Consider the following 20,792-nt stretch of genomic DNA (forward strand, 5'->3'; position numbering starts at 1 on the left):
AGCCACAACCAATTCAGGGCACTACACTGCATATATAAAAAAGAAATGTGGAAGGTTTGAATGTAATGATAGTACCATTACTCTAAAGCAGAGATTGCCAGCAAATCTTACAAACGCTTATTTGATGTTCTTAAAACCAAAATGTGATAAATAAACTGTATTTAAACCTTTAAGTAAATTTGTGTTAAAAAAATATAAACTGTTAGAATACTCCAAAAGCTATCTAACTGCTCAAAGATTCTACAACAACTAATCAGATAAATGAATACCACTAAATTAGACCAAAAAATACACAGTTAGAATACGCCAATTGGTATCTAACGGTCCCAAAATTATAAATTTGTGTTAAAATAATGTAAACTGTTAGAATACTCCAAAGGCTATCTAACAGCTCAAAGATTCTACAACAACTAATCAGATAAATGAATACCACTAAATTAGGCCAAAAAATACACAGTTAGAATATGCCAATTGGTATCTAACTGTCCCAAAATTTAACAATATCCAAATAGATAAATCAAAACCACTAAAATATATTAAAAGAATAGACAGTTAGAATACGCCAATTGGTATCTAACTGCTCCAAAATTTTATAATATCAAAACAAATGAAGGATCTGTTACTGCTCCAAAAAAAATACAACAAAGCAAAGTATAAAGCATTAGCCAGAAACAAAAAGTGAACATTGAAAACAAACAAACAAATAAACTGTAGCATAACATAAAAAGGTTTTTTTTTAATCCAACATGGATTTTTTTTTCTCCCACAGACCCAATGATTTTAGCAACAAATACAGAAACTGAGCAAATTGCACAGTACTCTGATTTGTACTCTACTAAATATGAGGGTCGAAAAAAAATAAAAATATATTGCTTATACAATGTAATAAATCATTGCAAAATACTAATACTAACATGCTATTTTCTTTTATCACAGAAATGAAGAAGAATAACATGGACTCCCATTACTAGACCAAACAGTAAGTATACAATAATAAGGACAACCATAGCAGCATATCACATCCATAGTATCTAATACCTTTCTTCCTTATACATTTGTTTTTCAGAGAAAATAATCAATCTATACAGCCTTTGTTAAAGAGGTGGTTCCTTGGCGACTGCTTATTATCTTTGTAAAAGGATGAGTTTAGAAAGTTTTAAAGGGTTATCTGCATGAGAACTTCCCAATTCTGCGTGGCTGCTACACAGATATTACATTGAAGAAGGAAAAAAGAGAGTTTGGGAAGATGAACTCAAATGCGCTAACCCCTTTGAATGAATATATAAAGGCGAGTCTTTAACAGTCTTGTAAATTTTATTAGTGTTTTTTCACACTAATAATTTTTATTTTCCTTTTATGGTTTAAGAAAAAAAGAGAACATTCATATTCCAAATAAAGCTGCACACCAGTATAAAGTAGTTCATAAAGTACAGTGAATCAGATATTTCTCTTTTTCTTTCAATAAATCAAATATTATCATAAATTGCTCTTTCAAGATAAATCAAATAATTCTCTCTCTCTTCAAGATAAATCAAATAATTCTCTCTCTCGACACGTGTTTCCCCATTGTTACTCTCAATGGTTCTTCAGGAGAGGAAGTTTTAGTGGAAAGTTTCGGTACTAAAAAGAAAAGAAAAAAAGTTGGCCAAATTCTTTTTTAGTAATGTATTGGAGTTTTTTGCCCAAATAATAATTATATTAATTTTTTCAAAGACTCACCGTTCTGATTTTCTGATTGTTCACATATATCATGTATTATTTATCCAAAATAAAAGTTTTTTTATATAATGTTCATCGGGATATTTGACTTAGTTTAATCTGTAGAATATGGATCCAGGTTTAAACTGTAAAAGGGAGAATGGGGGAAGAAGATAAGGTAATTGCTTCTTGTTTTCAATCTATAAAGAGCGAAAAATGTGGTCTTAAAGAAAGGTTCTAATCAGTTTTAAGGCAGAGAGGGTACAGGCTTCTCATTTTCTTACCTTATGTTGTTGATATTTTGTGGTCCTGTGCCATGATAAGCACCCAAGTGCTAGGATATCTAACTGAAGCTTATTTTGGCTATTTATTGCCGCGATCGTGACGTGATGACGTCATCACGCCACACCCACGTGATTCCGTGTGGCGCGATGACATCATCACGCACGTATTCGCGGCCCAGCGGCCATTTTGAAAATAGGTTAAGGTGCATTCAAATGTTGTTTCTCAGCAATACGCCAATTATATTTAGCGCTTGCTGAGAAAAGCCCAGAACGATCATTTTAAGGAGCCATTTGTGAATTAAATGATTATGAATAATCTTGCTGCGCCCTCATTATTTAATGTGACACAATTGCGTAGATACGCACAAGTTTTTCAAACGGCAGTAATTTAGAGATAAAGTAAAATGATGCAATTTCATTATAACTGAGTAATAAGAATTCTAGATCATATAAAGCAAAGACAAATTGATTAGAGAATAAAAATTATAGAATAAGCAATATGGTAGTTTAAAGCCAGTTATACATTTCTGTGTCACAATTTAGACCAGTAATACAGGTGTCCATTCTGCAAATCCATCTGCATTCCCTTTTTCTTAGTTGGTCTTCCTTATTTCCTCCTCTTGGTGAAAGGTTGACTTTCTCCAGACCAAAGATTTTTAGTTTAGAGATATCGAAGTCAGGATGATTCATAATAACATGAACTGAGATAGGGGATCTCAAATCTTTATTTCTGATGGCTCTAATATGTTCAAATATTCTTATTTTCAATTTTCTGATAGTACTCCCAATGTATAACTTCTTGCAAATACATTCTATTCCATAAATGACAAAAGTTGAGTTGCAGTTTATCATTTGATTTATATGATTTATTTCACCATTTGGTAATGTGATTTCTTTCATCCCTGGTTTTATGTACGGACATAGTTTACAATGACCACATTTGAAGGTACCTTTGTTTTCCGTACAAAAGAAGGATTTCGTTTCATTGGGTAATGGACCCATAAAGCTTGGACTGATCTTATTTTTGATTGTTGGTGCTTTTCTAAAGCAAATGTTAGGGTGGTCATCCAGGTATTTTTGTAGACTAAAGTCTGTCATAAGGATGTTCCAATGCTTTCTGAGTATCTTTTTGATCCGGTAAGATTTTGTGCTGAAAGTGGTTATAAATGGAGTTCTAGGGGATGTCTTTGTTGATTTTGGTTTGTTTTCCAATAGAGAGTCTCTAGAAACCAATTCCGCTTTGGTAATTGCTTTTTTGATAGTTTTCATTCCATACCCTCTCTGTAGAAATTTTTGATGAATATGACAAAGATTCTCTTGAAAGGTGAAAGTAGTGCTGCAGTTTCTTTTAATTCTCAGTATTTCTCCATATGGAATATTGTAAATGGTATGTTTGGGATGATGGGATGTTGCATGAAGAAGACTGTTCCCAGCTGTAGGTTTTGTGAATAGTTTAGTTTGTATTTGTGAATCTTCGACAAAAAGTTCAAGGTCCAAATATTCAATTTTAGCGGCACTGGCTGATTTGGTAAATGACAAGTTGAAGGAATTTTTGTTGAGATAATTGACATATATGTCTAGATCTTGAAGGTTTCCTTCCCAGATTAATAGAATGTCGTCAATGAATCGTCCCCAGAATCTTATATTTCGTTCAAAGTATTGATGTTTCCAAGCATGTTGTAGTTCAAAGAGGCCCATGAAAAGATTTGCATAAGAAGGGGCAAATTTTGACCCCATAGCTGTTCCTTGAAGTTGTTTATAGATGTTACTGTTAAAGATGAAAATGTTATTGTGTAAACAGAAATGTAGCATTTCAATTATCATTTTGTTTTGTTCAAGAAATGAAACAGATCGAGTTTTGAGAAAAAACATTGTACTTTCCAAACCTTTTTGATGCTGGATACTTGTATATAGTTGAACTACATCCAATGTAACAAAGTAGTAATTAGATTCCCATGGTATTTGGTTGAGTTGTTGAATGATATGTTTTGAGTCTTTGACATATGAAGCTAGATTTGCTGCCAATGGTTGTAGATGTGAGTCAATATATTGTGAAATACTTTCTGTCATTGAGCCAATGCCATTTATGATAGGTCGAAGTGGTGGAAAGTCTTTGTAGCTTTTATGGATTTTTGGTAGAAAATATATTGTAGCCATAATTGAGTTTTTGCTGATTAGACTTTGAAATTCCTTGTCACCTAGAAGGCCGAGTTCATGCCAGTTTTTTGTTTTTTCATTCCACAAAGTTTCTAGAGTAGGGATTGGGTTGTTATTTATCTTCTCATAGCATTGTTTCACATTTAGTTGTTTAAGTCCTTCTCTTATATAGTCAATTCTATTAAAGAGGACAATTTTGCCCCCTTTGTCTGCAGCTTTAATTATAATAGATTTGTCCTTAGATAAGTTTGTAATTGCCAGTTTTTCTTCTTTTGTTAAGTTGTAACTTGTCTTGCTATGTTTATTGTTTAAGTAGTCTTTCCGTAGATCGTTACTGACTGTTTTGTGGAATACATCTATGACATTTTCTGAAGATAGAATTGGTATAAAAGTTGATTTTGGTTTTATACTCGTTTCTTCCATTAAGTCTGTTTGTATATCCTGTTCCTCTAAGAAAATTTCTTGGGTATAATTTTCTCCTTCTTCAATGTTTAGTAAGTCCACTGTATCTTCGACCATTTTAACAGTAAGTTCAGACGGTGTGCTCATTTGATAAATAGGTTTTTTAAAGGTTGTTTCTTCAAAGAATTTTTTTAATTTTAATTTCCTACAAAATTTGTACAAATCAAGTTGTTGCTGGAAATAATCTCCTTTATATGTTGGACTGAACGAGAGCCCTTTACTTAGAGCTGTGGTGAGTGCTGGTGTAATTTCATATTTTGATAAATTTATGATTAGATTCATCTTCTCCTCCCTTGTCTTTGTGCTCTTGTTTCTACACCTTGATTTCTTTCTTCTATTTTTTCTTCCTCCTCGACTGCCTCTATGATGTTTGAATGGGAGATATTTAGAGATCCTAGTTGTTTTGGTGCTCCACGAAATAGGGGTTTGTTTGTTCGTGAATTGGTCCTGTGTCTTTTCAATTCCTCCAAAAAAGGACATGTTTTATTAGAGTTTTGCTGTTTCTCGTTGGAGGTAGTTAATATGGGGATAGGTGCTGACACTGGTGTGTCTTTTTCACTCGATGTTTCTACATCAGAAGTTGAAGGGGTGGAGAGGTTGTCTTTAGGCAATGTTTTCCTTCTATAGGGTTGTTTTTGTATTTCACTGTCATATTTTCTTTGAAAAGTAAAGATTCTATTCTTAATGTAATCATTTTCGTCTCTGATGAAGGTTCTTTGTTTCTTGAGCTTTAATTCTTTCTCATAATTTCCCAAAAAATCGTCTAAGATCTGATAGTTTTTAAATGTGATCTCTGGACATTGAGCTTGTTTAATTGTTTCTTTTATTTCTTCTATGTTCTTCATTATTCTTTCATGAGTCAATGCTGCTTGGTTTATAAGCCGTATCATCATTTCCTTTGAAGTATTGTGTAATAGGTCTACCCAATCATTGAGTGCTGATATGTCTTCATCTTCAAAAGACGGAAAAATACAAATCCTGAGTCCTCTAGGAATCCTGTTGACCTCCAAATACATTTTTAAGGTTTTGATTTCCCACCATTTATTAAGTTCTTGCTTGCTTAGATTTTCTAAGTGTTCAAAGAGATTCTTGAGTGAGTTTTTGTTTGATTGTTTAGAGGCAGAAGAGCTGGTTTGTCCATGTCTTAAAAAAAGTTCATTTGCTTGTGTTTCTCTTAGGTTAAATGCTTCTTCCATTTTGGAGATTAGTAGTTAGAGCGTCTGCCAGGAGCCTTCTTATATACTTTGTAGAGAAAATAATCAATCTATACAGCCTTTGTTAAAGAGGTGGTTCCTTGGCGACTGCTTATTATCTTTGTAAAAGGATGAGTTTAGAAAGTTTTAAAGGGTTATCTGCATGAGAACTTCCCAATTCTGCGTGGCTGCTACACAGATATTACATTGAAGAAGGAAAAAAGAGAGTTTGGGAAGATGAACTCAAATGCGCTAACCCCTTTGAATGAATATATAAAGGCGAGTCTTTAACAGTCTTGTAAATTTTATTAGTGTTTTTTCACACTAATAATTTTTATTTTCCTTTTATGGTTTAAGAAAAAAAGAGAACATTCATATTCCAAATAAAGCTGCACACCAGTATAAAGTAGTTCATAAAGTACAGTGAATCAGATATTTCTCTTTTTCTTTCAATAAATCAAATATTATCATAAATTGCTCTTTCAAGATAAATCAAATAATTCTCTCTCTCTTCAAGATAAATCAAATAATTCTCTCTCTCGACATTTGTTTTTCACCCAAAGTTATAAGCAAATATGAATGTGATATGCTGCGGTGGTTGTTGCCAGGGCATAGAGTCTTGGGTGCATGGCCATTTGGCCATGCACCCAAGACTCTATGCCCTGGCAACAACCACCGCAGCATATCACATCCATAGAGTCAAACATTTCAACTATGATCTATGGGAAACTTTTAATGTCCGCGAACAATGTGAGTGTTCTTAGAACACTTTGAACTTGCCAGCGAACAATACGGACACCGTTTTCAGGACACCCCCTACTAACATTTCAGAACAACGCGATAGTTCTTAGAACACTTTCAACTTAACAACGAACAATACGGACAGCGTCCTAAGGACACCCCCTACAAACATTCCAGGACACCGGGAGTGTTCTCAAAAACGTCTTCAGAACACCACCATCTTGTTTATTTGCGAACATTTCAGGACACCGCGAGTGTTCTTAGGACACATTCAACTTGACAGAGAACAATACGGACAGCGTCCTCAGGACACCCCCTACGAACACTCCCCGGACACCGCGAGTGTTCTTAGAAGCGTCTTCAGAACACCACCATCTTGTTTATTTGCAAACATTTCAGGACACCGCGAGTGTTCTTAGAACACATTCAACTTGACAGAGAACAATACGGACAGCGTCCTCAGGACACCCCCTACGAACATTCCAGGACACCGGGAGTGTTCTTAAAAGCTTCTTCAGAACACCACCATCTTGTTTATTTGCGAACATTTCAGGACACCGCGAGTGTTCTTAGGACACATTCAACTTGACAGAGAACAATACAGACAGCGTCCTCAGGACACCCCCTACGAACACTCCCCGGACACCGCGAGTGTTCTTAGAAGCGTCTTCAGAACACCACCATCTTGTTTATTTGCGAACATTTCAGGACACCGCGAGTGTTCTTAGGACACATTCAACTTGACAGAGAACAATACGGACAGCGTCCTCAGGACACCCCCTACGAACACTCCCCAGACACCGCGAGTGTTCTTAGAAGCGTCTTCAGAACACCCCCATTTTTTTTATTTGCGAACATTTCAGGACACCGCGAGTGTTCTTAGGACACATTCAACTTGACAGAGAACAATACAGACAGCGTCCTCAGGACACCCCCTACGAACACTCCCCGGACACCGCGAGTGTTCTTAGAAGCGTCTTCAGAACACCCCCATTTTGTTTATTTGCGAACATTTCAGGACACCGCGGGTGTTCTTAGAACACATTCAACTTGACAGAGAACAATACGGACAGCGTCCTCAGGACACCCGCTACGAACATTCCAGGACACCGGGAGTGTTCTTAGAGGCGTCTTCAGAACACCACCATCTTGTTTATTTGCGAACATTTCAGGACACCGCGATTATTCTTAGAACACATTCAACTTGACAGAGAACAATATGGACAGCGTCCTCAGGACACCCCCTACGAACATTCCAGGACACCGGGAGTGTTCTTAGAAGCCTCTTCAGAACACCACCATCTTGTTTATTTGCGAACATTTCAGGACACCGCGAGTGTTCTTAGGACACATTCAACTTGACAGAGAACAATAAGGACAGTGTCCTCAGGACACCCCCTACGAACACTCCCCGGACACCGCGAGTGTTCTTAGAAGCGTCTTCAGAACACCCCCATTTTGTTTATTTGCGAACATTTCAGGACACTGCGGGTGTTCTTAGAACACATTCAACTTGACAGAGAACAATACGGACAGCGTCCTCAGGACACCCCCTACGAACACTCCCCGGACACCGCAAGTGTTCTTAGAACAGTTTCACTTTGCTTGCAAACAAAACGGACACATATTGAGTCCTTAGAACACCCCCAGTTAGTTTATTTAGAACATTTCAGAACACCCGTGATGTCCGCAAACAAATTGAACACAAAAAGAACGTCTAACACATAAAAAACACAACTTTCATCCTATCTCATACACTCCCACCCTCCCCAAACACTCCTACACACCAACACACTCTACTAAATACACATTTTGAACAAAGTTTCATCGCGCTGTCCGCGGACGTCCGCGAATCCAAGATGGCGGGCGCTACCGAAAAATCTGACGCGCTTCACGCTCCACGCTGTCCAATCAGCGAACACGTTGCATGTCCGCGAACATCACGCAAGACAATTGGCCAATCAGGACACTGTCCGCGGAGCGAACAGGGAAGTGTGTCTGCGAACCGAACACAGATATCACTAATTTTTTTTTACCTACTTTTTGGTCATTTTAAACAAAACTACTGGACGGATTTTCACCAAATTTGCAAAAGCACGCTTTCGGGACCAAGCCGCTGCTCCTGGTCCAAATTTGGTGGAAATCCGTCCAGCGGTTTGGGCTGTAGGCGCAAGCAAAAAAATGTTCCCATTCAGTCTATGGGAAAAAAAAAAGTTTTGGGACCCCCCCTATAACTTAGCCCCCCCTGGACGAATCCTCACCAAACTTTGCAAAAAAATTCAGAGTGACCCAAATACTATTTTTGCAAAGTTTGGTGAGGATCCGTCCAGGGAGAACGAAGTTATAAGCCACCCAAAAAGTGCTCTTCCTATGGAAACAGCAACTTAACCATAACTACATGGCCACTACCGTGGCCATGTAATATATATATATATATATATATATATATATATATATATATATATATATATATATATATATATATATATATATATATATATATATATATTCAAAACAAAAGGAAAAAATAATTCCACTCTTCCAACGAGGACGGCACTCAAAGCGGTCAGGATGTCAAAAAAATCTTCAAAAAAATCCACCATTCGCCAACAAGGTTACTTATGCCATATCCAGTTTTGTTAAGGGCATAACAAAACTTTCGCAACGATCCCGTTGCTTGATCACATATAAAATGAGTGATTTGCACAGCGTTTAAATACAATCAGAGAAGAAAGTTTCAAACTCTATGGTTTTTACCCACTACAATTAGTCCCTTTTCTCTTTCGACTTTTTCCCAAATCCATATAGATTCTCTCCTGTGTAGCTACAGGCGGCCATTTTGAAGTGTATTTCAAATCATTCTCGTTATGTTGGATGTAAATACCAGATAACAATTTTTTCGGTAAGCCGGCAGTATTTGTTAATGGTGTTAACAGAAATATTGTGACACTAGTGGTCAAATCAAGAAATACTGTGTATTCGGTATAAATATACCTTATTAACTCGCTTACTGGCAAACCAACTACATTTCCCCATCTTAATGAACAATAAAATGAATAAACTGCTATTTCAAATTCAATTAGAGATCTCCTTTTTCTTTAAGCATATTGTCCGTAGATATAAGAAAACAGAGAGGAAACATGATGAATAAAAGTGCATAGTGCTGTAAACATTGGTTCTGAATAAAACCAGAAATTTATAAAGTGCATAGTGCCATCATTATTCCTCATATACGGGCAATAGCTTAGTTGTAAATAAACCCATTAATTGTACAAGCAGAAGATATTCTCAATAAAGTGTATAGTGCTGTAAACATCCATTGCCACTGTAAATCAGTGTGCAATATAGGTTATAATAAAAGCAGAATTTGGGGAAATACATGCCGGATTTTAAACAATAGGGGAAGTATAGAGAGGGAAGGGATAAAAAAAAGCTGTGCAGTTTTCACTAAAAAGGTCAATACACATACAAAAAGGTTTATACAATTTACAAAATATTAGAAAATGTTAAAGTGAGCTCAGGTATCAAAAATATTATTAAGCAAGGTATTGCCATTAGCTACAAAAAACTTGTCAGAGTTCAAATGGGAAAGGTGCACTATGTCCCAAGGAAAGTATACAGTTCTTCATCTAAGTTGTGTCCTCCTGGTTTTTTGGTTTGGAAGTCTAAAATGCAGCGTGTTTCCATCTGTCGCAGTGCTAGCTCCCGGTTGCCACCACGTGGATTGAGTTTAATGTGGTACACACCAAAAAATCTGAAACTGTCCAACTTGCTCTGATGTTGATCTCTTAAATGTACTGCCATAGGGTATGAGGCATCTACGTTCTTTATGGCACGCATGTGCTGCAAGATCCTTAATTTGAGCTTGCCAATGGTGCTGCCTACATACCAAAGATTGCATGAGCATACTAAAACATATACCACAAATTCGGTGTTGCATGTGATTTTAGTTTTAATTTCAACATCATGTCCCAGTATCGGATGTATATAACTGGTTTTGTTAAGGGCAAATTGGCAGGCTTTACATTTGGTGCATTTCAGAAAACCAGTATTTCTCTTGCTCAACCATGTGAGTTTGGCTTGCATTGCATTTTTCTGTGCCATAAAGCTTGTTACTAATGTGTCTTTGATGGAGATTGACTTTCGGTAGGTTATATTGGCATGTTGCCCCATGAAAGGAGATAGAGCTTCATCGGTTTTCAGGGCATGCCAATGTTTTTGTAGTATTTGCCTTATTATTTTAGCGTGTGAACCATAGGTGAGTATCAGTCTTACATCATCAGTTTCAGATGGTTGAATATATATATATATCATAGCTGTTCAATTTTTTTGGTCCCTGATATGTGTCCTATTGTTTACACCCTCATGAACTAGCTCACCACTGTTTCCTATCTTTGTGGTAATGTAGAGGCACCCTTTGTGGGAATGCCTCCACCCTGTGTAAATGTGTTATTGTAACTCATTTTCTGATTGCAATTGGCATACCTGTTCTTGAAATAAATACAAATGCTAAACATGTGGGCCCTGGCTCATTACATGACCAGTAATGCCCTCCAACAGAGGACTGTATTGCTATTAGCACTCTGCTTGCTTTCTGAGGTGCTAATAATGATTTTATGTTATTACTTTTTTGTTCAGAGGTAATACGGTTGCCGTTTCTTGACTAAAAACAAAACACAAACCAAAATGGCCACCATGGACATAGGGAGAAGGGAACTGCATGTAGTCTCCTCCCCCTTTCCATAGAAACCATTGCCAGAGGGGAGAAGCCCCGAAAGAGCACATGTTTAAGGTCCGGTGAGAACTGAGAGGGCCACAGGTTTGTGGGGACAGGGATGATGGACTAGGTCGGGGAGGGAGAAATTGGGGTAGGGGGTAAGTGGGCCTGGGGCACTTAGGGCTTACCTGTCCGGAAGGGAAGATGGTGACTTCCTGTTTGTGAGGAGGCGCAAAACAAGGGCAATACCATGAGGGACAGCCAGCAGTATGAGCTCCCTGATTGCCCATGAAGCCCTTTGTGTCATTCCCCCCCCCCTGGCCGGGTTCTAATAAGGGAAATATTTGTTACCTGTCTGTGCTTGCCTAGATATGGAGGACGCAGCTTAACGGCAACGATTGATCCAAAGACCCTTCAGCTTCAAATAAACGTCAATTGTCAAAGATGGCACAAGATTGCTGAAAGCTCACATCAAATAGGGAAGGGAAAACAGGTAGAAGCTGGGAGTGTCCATCTGGGATAGGAATTTCTAACTGGGAGGGCTCAACAGAAACTCTTAATTCACTTGCTACAAATGAAATGACAATCTCAGAAGTCCATGAAAAATAGAATACCAGCAACAAGAAACGATTGCGGGACAAATTTAAAGCCAATCAATGGATATGGGTCAATGCGCAGGAACGGTGATTAAATTTCAAACACAATCAAAACAGACTGCGCTCTCTGCGCAACCGCAGGCGAAGGATTTCCATTGGCAAGAAGGGATTTGGGGAATTGTAGTTATGTACGTACTTCCTAGAAAAAGATTGGTCTTGGTGGCAAGGCTTTAGGAAAAGCAGTCCTCAGGTTGAGGGCACACGTGGGTGGACAGAGTCCACACACTTTTTTCAGAGGGTGGACGCATCCCCCTGGTTATTTTAGAGACTGTGTATAAAATGAGAACATTTGACTGTCTTCTTTCAATATATGCCGACGTGGGGATACGAGCAGCAGTCCCCAGGTTCACAGGCCAGGCACTTCACCACTGCACCTTATAACCTGATGAAAAATACAACTTAAGTTGAAATGACATATTTTGGGACTGCATATTCGAGGGCAAACGATGGTATTGATTCTTGGAGTTTAAAACATACACACCTTTTAACATTGTCAAACATTAGTATTAGAAAATGCCCTCTCTTCGTATTTGGTGGTTGTTGATTTTATGTACGGCAAATGCCATTCATCCTGTTCAGTTAGCATGGTTGAATGAAATGTGCATATGTCGCCGTGATATGCTAATTTCCGGTGGCATCATACCACACTGTGTTTGTTAAAGAGCCCCCCCACACCCACTTTTTTGTTTCGGACTAGACCCCTGAGAAAAGGTATTGTCTGATTTTACAGTTGCCTTGAGGCCTAGATAATACTGCATGGTGGGGGAAGTGTAGATTGCCTGAGATTTTACCAACACTTCCCCGGAGATATTGGCCTTTCAGAGGCCTCTATCTTAGGGGAAGTCTCTGCATTTTCTGTAGTTGGGACACGCGGCTGACTCTCCCCATCTGCACCAGTTCTCTGCAGCTGGGGAAGTCGTTCTTATGGGACGACATGACTGACCCCCCCCCCACCAGCCCTAACAGATTCCGATGAGCACCAGCTGGTGTAGACATGTGCAGACTTCCCTGTAGGCTAGTGGACCCTGCATAAAACATGATGCAAGCAGCCACTGTTAGAAAATATGTTTTTTGTACAGCTTTTGCAACCACTGTTTGAAGTTTTACAGCTCTATAAATAAACAGCTGATATTATTGTCCATGCGGATAAAGGGTTGAGTCTTCCCCACCAGGATTCGAACGTGAGACTTGCACGTTGAACACTGATCTCTGCAGCATGTTCTTCCATCTGACCTATACTGTGTTCACAATTTTCAATTGTTGCCCTGATCAAGAAAACAAAATGGCCCTGAGACCTCAGCAGCCAATATTTTCATGTATCGCACATGGCCGGACATCATTGATATGATCCTGCATCGTGTAAGCGCCTCCAGGCTAGCCATTAAAACTGATCATCAAGCAAAGTGTTCACATGTTCCCCAGTGCCGGAGGCTACTATTGCAGAAGTACTCCAGGAAAGAGGTTTAAAGTCAGCAGGCTGCAGGCAAATCTAACTGAATCTTCAGGTTGCTTTGTTAATCAAGTGAGAAGGCGAAGCCAGTAACTTATATCTCAGTGGGGTTCTGTGCCTATGGCAGATCGGAGGGTAACCTGTAGGTTGCAGCTTCGAATCCTGATAGAACTGGCTGAGACGTTCCTGCTTTTCATTTTAATAAAATTAATACTATTGAGCTGTGTACAATGCCAGCTAATACCGATTCCCTAAGAGGCGATTAAATGTGTGGGAAGTCTGCACGTAAAATAGCTTATCCAGTGAGGGGTTCAGCTCGAGCTCAGAATCTGTGCCCAGCAGGCGGCCACAGGTGCGAAGATGCACACGGTTGATGCAGACCTTCATACTTTCAGCCATAATAGCTGGAGTTTAATTGTGTCTTAAAAGCAGTATTATCAGAGCAACTGCATAGCACTACTGATGTGACAAATGCCATATTAAGCCCTACAATCAGACCACAAACATGTTTCCGGCAGTGAAAACACTAAGAAAACATGGCTGCCACAGGAGATGAACCGGACGACCTTCACAAATGAAGGCGTCCCTTTCTGTTTCCATAACGGCAAATCATCGAAGGAGCCAAAAGGCAGAAATGCTTCAGCAGGATGCTTATAAAACGGGGGCCCAATACCCTCAGATTGGTCGAATTTATGGCACAATACCACAGCTTATCGCCTGCATTCTGGGCAACCAGGCAGGGACTCACCTCCGAGATGCTAATATTGCTCTAAAATAATCAAGATAATTGTAAGGGGCAATGAGGGGGGATCTGCCATCTCAGACATTATGCCATCTTTCTGTTGCTGCTGGGCTTAATGGCCGTTATATATGGACCAGCTACATTAAGGGCACCGGTGCCGGTAATCCCTTACCGCCCTACTACGAGTTCCCTTTGCAGGTCCTTCCTTAACGCATGTTTTTTTCAGGCGTTAAGGACGGGACCCGCAAAGAGACTCTAGAGCTAATAACGGTACCGCAATTTGTGGTACCATTATTAGCGCCTTCCCCATTCCCATTGAGCCCTATGGGGCTCGATTGGGAATGGGGAATGGCCCTGGTGAATGGGGAATTACCGGTCCCGCCAACCTTGGAATGGACCGGTAATTGCTCCATTCACCAGGGCAGAGTCGGAACGAGTTTGGAGGACATGGCTACCTCCAACCTCGTAATGAGGCCCCATGTGTTCCTATAGGCAAGGGTCTGCAGGTCCGGTCCTAAAGGGCCAAGTGCAGATTTATAGGATAGTCATGCCTAAAATTAGTTTGAATACAGTGAATCTAAATGGGAGTTATTTACAGAATCAGTGATTTTTTTGAAAACCCAGTGTTTTGGGACTCTGTCGGACCTGTTTTGGAGACTGTAATAGAGTATTGGCTGCATGTACCTGCAAACCCAGGTAAACCGGAGCATCAACCAGAGTCTAAACCGGTGAGCATCTTATGAACCTTTTGGCAAACCTTTCAACATTTAGCTTTTTCTACATTTCATTGTTTACCTCTAGAGCTTCACGAGGCCTGTATGGTTGTCTCAACCCTATGAGCTAGTTTATGTGGCTACACAGTAAAAAAAGCTCGGCAAAAATGTAAAAACACAGAAAATGAAGAAGTAAAAGGAACTTTGACTGAAAATATCCAAGTTAAAAATTCAATAAGCAAAAAAAGCACTGACAGTGGCGTAACCTTGATTTTACCTGAGTGGGTCCCTTCTTCCCTCATACCCACCGAGTCTTACCCCTCCTTTGAAAGCCTGGTCTGCACGCCTGGCATCTCTCCCACTTCCTCCTTGACAATTGCTACTGTCTACAGTCCCCTGGGCCCTATCTCTGCTTTTCTCTCAGAATGGGCTGATATCTCCTACTCTCATCTCACCTCCACCTCCAATCTCCTCCTCTCGGGTGACTTCAACATCCACTTTGACTCAACAATGGCCTCCACTCTCTTCTGTGACCTCTGCACCTCTCTCTCCCTTTCCATTCCTCCCTCCGACCCCAACCACTCAGATGGACACAATCTAGATGTCATCATCCACTCTAATCTCTTCCCCCAATCTCTACCCTCTTTACTGGTCTGAGCACTCTCTCCTTTCCTGCCACCTGCACCTCTCGGCCCTCTGACCGAACCTCCAATACCTCTGCCGACCTCGTTTGCAGACATCCTCCCCAAGAAGCGTGTCAGTTGCTGGTTTCGCTGCCACCTCTGACTCAACCATTGACTCTGCTCTCAACAATCTAGCTATCACTATCACTCACACTCTTGATACTCTTGCCTGTGTCATTAGGATCTGCCTGAAACCTGCCTCCAAGCATAACACCTGCTGAAAGGAAATGGCAGACCTCTGACTCATCCTCTGACAAACTGGCATGTCACCTTCTCCAAAAGGCAATATCGCCTATACATTCGCTCTATGAAGAAGACTCACACCCAGGCCCGCATCTCTGGAGCATCAAACAACATTTATTTATTTATTTATTTATTAAATTTATATAGCGCGCAGGCAGCCCAGGGGCATTGTGGCACTGTTACTTGCAAGGAAGACTTAGTTACAATGTGAGCAGGTTGTGCCTTGGGTTACAGTAAGGCAGTGACCTGTGATCAGATATATCACATAATACATCATACAATACAATTATGAGGGCTAGGCCATGTAATTGTTAGATGAACAGGGTCGTTTTCAGGGTTTTCCGAAAGGCGGTCAGTGAGGGTTCAGAGCGCAGGGAGCTAGGGAGGGTGTTCCAGTGTACGGCAGCGAGGTACGGGAAACTGGAGCCCCCTGCTCTGGTCCTTTTTACCCTGGGTACTGAGAGCATGCTGGCATAGGGTGATCTAGTGGGTCTTGTGGAGGAGACCAGGTGGATCCTCTGCGAAAGGTACATTGGGGCGGCAAGATGGACACATTTGTGGGTGATGCTTAGAGCCTTGAATAGGATCCTCTCCTTTATGGGGAGCCAGTGGGAAGCTTTTCTGGCAGCGGTGATGTGCTCTCTCTTGGCATGGCTGAGCTCTTTAAAATCTACTAGCAAATCCATCTGCAGTCTCTACATCTCCCCTCCCAGGCACTCTGCACTGCACTGCCCACACACTTCACTGCTAAAACTCAAGACATACTGAGCTCTCTTTCATCCTCCCTTTCCATACCCCTTGACACCCTCACACCTCATGAGGTTGCTAGAGTTGTCTGCTCTATGAAAGCCTCTTCAAAACAGGTGTGCCCCTGTTCCATTAGAACTATTAAGGCCAATATTGGCTCTCTTGCCCCTGAACTGATGGACCTCTGCTATCATTCTCTTGCCATTGTGTCTTTCTCTTCTTCCCTCAAGATCTCCCTTGTGCACCCAAAGTCTTCAGCTGACCCCTGATGTCTGGGTAACTACCACTGCATCTCTGTCACTCCCTTCCTTAGGAAACTTCTTGAGAAGTTGATCTTCCCCCAACTGACCCAGCACATGGAACTCATTGGTTGCCTGCATGTCCATCAATCTGTATTCCAAGCATCCAGATGCATGGAAGCTGCTCTCCTGAACACCTGTGAAGAACTGGTTGCATCTATTGATTCCGGCTCACTTGCTGTTCTCATTCTACTCGATCTCTCCTCTTCTTTTTACACAGTGATCCACTTCATCCTCATAAAACAGCTCCAGAATACCTTTGATATCTTGGAGCAGGCACTGGACTGGCTAACCTCCTACTCACTGACTGTCCCTCCGAGGTTACGATGGGTGCTTTCTCCTCACCCACCTTTATCTCTACCTGCGGCGTCCCCCAAGGCTCTATCCTCTAGCCATGGGTTTTCAACATCTATCTTTCTCCTCTTGCTCACCTCATCTCCACTTTCTCACCACACTTCCAGTGTTACGCAGATGACACCCAACTCGTCTTCAAACTACCCTCTGCTTCTCTTCTAAGCTCCTGCGTCATCCCAGAATGTTAGTCCTCTATCCAGTCCTAGTGTAACTTCAATGACCTTTGTCTCAATGCCAGCAAGACTGAGATTCTTCCCATTGGGACTCCTGTTCCCTCTTTTCTCCCTTCACTCTCCTCATCCTCAATGGGCTCTCCCCCCTCTCCCTTACCTGAGGTCAGAAACCTGGGAGCTATCTTTGACTTCTCTCTCTCTTTCATTCCTTGCATCTTGGACCTTGCCAAGAAGGCCCATTTACAACTCTACCTACTAAGGAACATCCTCCCCTTCTCCCAGAAGCTCATTGTCACCAGAGGTCCGGTACTCTCCAAGCTGGACTATTGCAACAGCCTCTTCTTCAATCTACCTTCTTCCTCTACCCGCCCCCTCCAGCTAATCCAGAATAGGGCTATAAGACTTATCTGTGACCTTAAGCCCAGGGACCGCATCTCTCCAGCCCTAAAATCTCTCCCCTGGCTCCCAGTTGCTTCAAGGATCAAATGTTAATCCCTCTGCATCATCCACAAGGCTCTCTGGGGCCGGGGAACACGCTATCTGCAGCTTGCGCTCACCAAGTACTCTCCTTCCAGATCCTTCGGTTCCTCTGGCTTCAACTCTCCACTTGTCCAGCGCTTCTCTAAGCAGAGATTGGGCAGCCGTTCCCTCTCCTCAGCTGGCTCCCTCCTCTGGAACAGCCTCCCCCTTTCTCTACGTCTTGAGCCGGATCCCCTCAAATTCCGCAAATACCTCAATACTTTCCTTTTTTCCTCCTCCTTCCCTCTCCCCCTCCCATGCTAATCTGGACAGTAACTGGTGATTGGTGGCCTGGACCCTTATGTATCATCCTGGGTTCTGGCCCTCTGTTCGATCACCCGCAGCATCCCCCCACCCTCTGCACCTGCCTCGGCACCACTTGGCCTGTTGCCTCACGGGTCTGCACTTACTGGTGGGATGGTCACCCCATTGTGGTCAATATTTGGCACTTAACTGTTGTCTTCGCATCTGACCCTTGCACTTACCTGTTGCCTTACAACTATCCTCCTGGCACTTCACCCCTCTGTGGGAATCCTAGAACTTACCATCCTCCCCTCCCCCCTGTCCTTTCTTTCTCTCTGTACTTCCATGATCCAAATGTTCACAAGATCTAGTACGACCACTTCTTTTGTATTTTACATTTCTTCCATTGTCCTGCTATTTTTCCCTTGTTCCCTTCCCTTGCTCTGTGGGCGCTGTGAAACAAAAATTGCTTGATGTATAAGCACCTTAAAAATGCCCAATAAAATAAAATAAAAAATAAATAAGCAAAAATAGACCAACTTTAGTATTCAATTAAAAAAACATGAACTACATAAAGAAAAACACTATCAATCAGGACAATATTGTTAAGAGCAGGTGGAGAGACTGGAAGAGTGTTGGAAGGGAGTTTGAGGGCCTTGGGCTTTACCTCAATTTGACAGTATACATTGACAGATGGGAATCGGTATGTGCAAATGAAGCAGTGCTGAGTTGAAGTGGTGAAGAAACAGGAACCCACGCCCCCCATTCTATTAAACAAGCAAGAAAGAAAACACATTTCAAAAGAGACAGCAGCCCCCACCCCCTATTCTAACAATCAAGCAAGAAATAAAAACACAATTCAAAAGAGATAAATATATGTGGGCAGAATTTCCACTTTTTTGATAAAGATAATAGGTATGTTTTGCTTTCTTCATTTAAAATGTCTTTCTTTTTACTGGTAATGTTACTTTCAAAGTAAAATGGCTTATTTTGGAATCTTTATTTTACCACTATATTTTCAGTGCAGGTTATGTTTCTTAGATCTCTCCTGCAGTAGACCCAATATATATCAAAACTGGAAGGTTCATGCAGTTAATTATGAAACTCTTAAATTAGCTTGGTTATACCTCGCTCCAAAAATACAATATTACATTGGCTTTAGCTTTTGTCTCAAATGTCTTCAACCCCAGTAAACATGTTTTCTGTGTCTGAGATAAACAGAGCCATCACTATGCCATTGCATTTCCCAGAATAAAGTCCCTTTTGTCAGGGCAACACCTGGGCCAATTCAAATGAATATAGGTCTTACAGCAAGCACTTGGCCATTGTCCTGAAAAGGAACAAATCAGACTTTTTACTCCAAGCACAGCACGGTGGCCCTCCTATTGTAGTGGCTCATCACTAGTCTTACCTTAGAAAAACAGGCAGAGGGGAGTAGAGCTCTTGCAAAAAATAAGAGTAATGTGTTAGAAGTGGTAGGAAGTAGCGAGTATGATTCTCACTCCCAAAAACAAAATCTCTCAAGATTTAAGGATGACACGCTGTCGTAAAAGGGATACAGCCAAATAAGGCAATGCTTAGGAATGGTCCCTTCATGCTTGAAATGGGCCTCACAAGTATATAGATATGTGCTTTAAGTGAACATGTTGTGTCAATGAAACTTGGAGGGACACCCAATTCAAAGAAACAGAGGTAGTGTTCTCACGTTGCTGCAATTGACTAGCTAACATTGTGACTGCCCTACAGGGACAGTGGGATACCTGCATTGCTGCCGTGCCCCTTCTAACTGAACTGTACCTTAAAAAGTAAGTTCACACAAAGGACATCTAGTGGACACTTTGAAGTGTTCAGCCTTTGTTGTTAGTGTAGATGTCTCTGTTTACTCTCATTTTGACTGTTTTGAGACAAATAACTTCATGGTCCTTCAATAACCACATGGACTATTGTTGATGCCTGGATGTGATAAAGTATTTTTTTTCTTTTTATAATGTTTCGTCTTGGTATTTGCATTAAGTAGTGTGATGGTGCCAGTGGCCTGGCCCTACCCTACAATCCTCTTTTTTCAAAACAATAGTTAGAACATGGAGGTCAGAAAAGGTCAGGAACTAAGGGGTCTGCAATTACCTTTCCATTTTAAAGGGATCAACTCCTCCCCGGAAAATAGTATTTTGCCAGGGAATATGGTGACCACATTATGGGTAACTCTACCTTATTATTGAGTTCTGTGTCCATATCATAAGAAGGCCATTGACATTGGCCATTAATGATATGTAAGAGAATTAGATTTAATGCAATATATAGTATGGCAGAGACCTTGCTCTACATCACCGTTGATGGGCCAGGGGTCAAGGTGGACATGCTGCAGCTGTGCAGGCACTGTCAGAAAAGAACAATCCCGCCTATGGGAAGTCTGCATAACCACTGGAGCTTGTGAGTATAGGAGCCATGCAATGGGGGAGTGTCATGTGAAGTGGGAGAATGGAAAACCAGGCTCCCGTCCTTCACCTCTCGCGCTTGGCCTAGAGGGTCACGACCCAAACACCCGCCACGAGAAGAGTTTGCCCATTTACCAGACGACCAGGTACCCTGGTACAGGAACATACGGATGTGTCCATCTGCTTGCCCAGCAGCCCGCACTGGCCATGCCGACACCTGCGGCACGGATCAACTAGACTAAAATCTACACGTCGTTAGAGATGCCATGACGACCTAGACAAC

This window comes from Ambystoma mexicanum, chromosome 3q, assembly GCF_040938575.1.
Source record: "Ambystoma mexicanum isolate Mex_15411 chromosome 3q, UKY_AmexF1_1, whole genome shotgun sequence".
NCBI classification, from domain to species: Eukaryota; Metazoa; Chordata; class Amphibia; order Caudata; family Ambystomatidae; genus Ambystoma; species Ambystoma mexicanum.